This window comes from Brienomyrus brachyistius, chromosome 9 (genome assembly GCF_023856365.1).
Source record: "Brienomyrus brachyistius isolate T26 chromosome 9, BBRACH_0.4, whole genome shotgun sequence".
NCBI lineage: Eukaryota > Metazoa > Chordata > Actinopteri > Osteoglossiformes > Mormyridae > Brienomyrus > Brienomyrus brachyistius.
This window is the reverse complement of record NC_064541.1, coordinates 10,588,916-10,591,616: the sequence shown is the minus strand read 5'-3', so window position 1 is coordinate 10,591,616 and position 2,701 is coordinate 10,588,916. Positions and strand designations below refer to the sequence as shown.

The 2,701-nt window shown below is 41.9% G+C and overlaps 1 long non-coding RNA gene across 1 annotated transcript; it reads right to left on the bottom strand.

The window, feature by feature from the left end:
* Nucleotides 1-321: 321 nt before the first annotated feature.
* On the bottom strand, nt 322-2,238 carry LOC125749665 (uncharacterized). The gene is made up of 2 exons (XR_007399977.1): nt 1,949-2,238; nt 322-1,604 (listed from the first exon to the last, which is right to left on the bottom strand). It is a non-coding gene; the product is annotated as an uncharacterized LOC125749665 (long non-coding RNA).
* Between the last annotated feature and the right edge of the window lie 463 nt (nt 2,239-2,701).

Below are 2,701 nucleotides of genomic sequence, written 5' to 3'. Positions count from 1 at the left end.
TGTTTAAATGACTTTCATGTTGGTGTAAAACTATGATATTATGTCTGTCAAAGTATGTAAGCAAAGCCATTTCAAAGACTCCTAAAGTCACCATAGTACGTGTAACAACCGTCCAATACACCCATGCATTGTTTTACCTGTTTGGCTAATCAACACCTCATTGAGTCATTCAACTAATTAAGTTAATTAATCACCTAAGCTGGTGGTGAAATGTGACTCATACATGGAACGACTGAAGCGCCGCAGAGGAGAGTTTTGGAACCTGAAGCGATGTTCTTCAAGCTGTCTGCCCAGATATCAGTAACTTTTTGGAGTGCAGAAGAAAATTCTGTTAGTGTTTATTGCTATTCTCAATTTGCATGTGTTCTAATGTTAAATTATGCTTTTTGTTCCAAGCACATGTACACTTATCACCCAGACAAACGGCTTAAAACATTTCCTTTGACTGCCTAAGACTTTTGCAAAGGACTGTAATTTCACTGCGTTCATACTGCAAATAGAAAGTCAGCAGAAGTTCATTCAAAACTGGCATGAATGAAGAACAATCAACCCCATGATCCTGATGCAGAGATACCTGTTATTTTTTTTCTTGGTGAATATTTACAGCTTTATGCTTCCACACTTCTGCAGCCGTAAGCTAGCAGTTCTCCCGCTTGCTCTTACAACCAAAGTTTGGGTCTCGGTAAATTTTTGAGGTCCGGCTCAGTGCTGAAGTAAATAATGGCAGCTGTATTGAGAAATAGCTGCTAAACACGCTGCTGCACTGAGTGATAGTCTTTGTTTATATTAAGCGTTGAGGAGAACATCACCTTACCAGCTTGAAGCCCTGTTAGTCAGTGCTTGGAGCCTGAATCATTACAGATCTGAGTCCAGATTTGAGTTTCAATTTGTGTTGAAATCATACCAGTGTTAACATCATTGTCTTTTTTTTTTCATTGCGAGCTCCATCCAGCTTCTTGCCATTTATCTTGTCCAGGCAAGCCTGGAGCCAGTCTCAGGAAGCACAGTGCTTAAGGCAGGGGACATACCAGATGGGATGGCAGTCCATCATTCATGCATTCACACACACGCTATTTCAGCAGTGTGCAATTCAATTATTGCAGTTCAAAGGGCTGCCCAATGGGGTGCTTTTGGAAATAGGGAGGAAACCCACACAATATGAGAATAACATGGATGCTCCCCATACACATAAATAGAGCAAGGGTGGAACCCTGGAAGAGATGTACAAATATGAATCTGTAGACAATAACAAATCACACTTTAGTGGCCTGTGGAAAGGTTTCTTGTCACTCTGTAGCTGTGCATAATTCATATCACTCTTTTCTGTATGTGCCACTGTACAGAAGATGTCGAGACGGTTCCAGACAGGTAAACGAGGCCCTGAACTTCTCTCCCTCCCCAGTCCAGATCTTCTCTTTTTGGTTCTGTTAACTTTGTCTGTAACACAAGCTCAGTGACTATCTTTCAGAACTCATCGTCCCAGCAGCCATGCTCCCATCCTCCTTGCTTCAGGCGTAAATGACAAGAATCAACCCACTTTTGAGAGGTAAGCCGTCGTGTTTCCTGGTCTGTTCCACTGTCGAGGTCAGATGCATGAGATAAAACTGAAAGGGAAACAAAGATGCCCTACAGGATGGTAACTGGAGAAGTGCTTTCATCAGTTGTCTTGAAGATATCAGGAAGGCAAAGTCTAAAATAACACATACATATGAATGGCTGCTCTCAACTGCCAATATTCACTAAATTCCTATGTTTTACATTCTACATCACAGACCATAATAAATGACTGTTAAGTCTTTTCGGTTTAGCGTGTTCCTTACACACCAACAGCTCAACAAACTGTTGAGTTCTGAAATTCCAGGATTTTCTTTATAACTACATCTCTTGACAAATCCCTTTTGTGTTTTTTTTTTAAATTCATTTACTGTAATAACAAAGTTTTCCTCACCTGGTGGGATCACCGCAGGTTGCTCTGAAGTCGTTACAGTGATGCACTTCCTGTTTCTTTGCGTCAGCTCAACGAAGGAGACCGGTTTCCCACGCAGCCGTTGAGTCTTCAGAAGCCTGACCTTGGGAGCAGCACTCTGCATGCACCTGGTCCCAGAAAGAGACTCACACAGCAAGAAACAGATTACGGCCCCTGACGGTAGTGGGAAAGGACGACTAATAACCAAATATGGTCATAAAATATAGATGGAGGGTGCTGAAAGGCACCTCAATGTCGTCCAATTAGTTTGACCTATGCATACCCCCCCCCCCCCCCCCCCCACCACCACCCAGCCTCTGCTCTATGAAAGCGGCGTAGCAGACTAGAGGGTTTGGTGTATAATTAATAGAGGACTTTAAAAGTACCACGGCCCCTTAAGAAATACCATGTATGAATAATTTGTGGGTCTCTGTAAACGTTCAGTCATTAAGCAAACACCGGGAGGACAGGAAGCTACCTGGGATACCTTTACACGCCAGGGCTAACATCCTGCCTTTTTATCACAGGCTTTATCTTTATTTTTTCTCTCAAATTATTCAAAATTGCTTTTTAACTCGGTAGTGGAAATGTTTTAATCTATGCCTTCATTGACGATTCCATTGTCAGTGGATCTGTAGCAGATAAATTTGAGAGATATTAAGAGGCTAATGAATACTCCTAAAATACGATTCAGTACATGTATGTCTAATGTCTAACCCTTGAATGCCTTGCTCA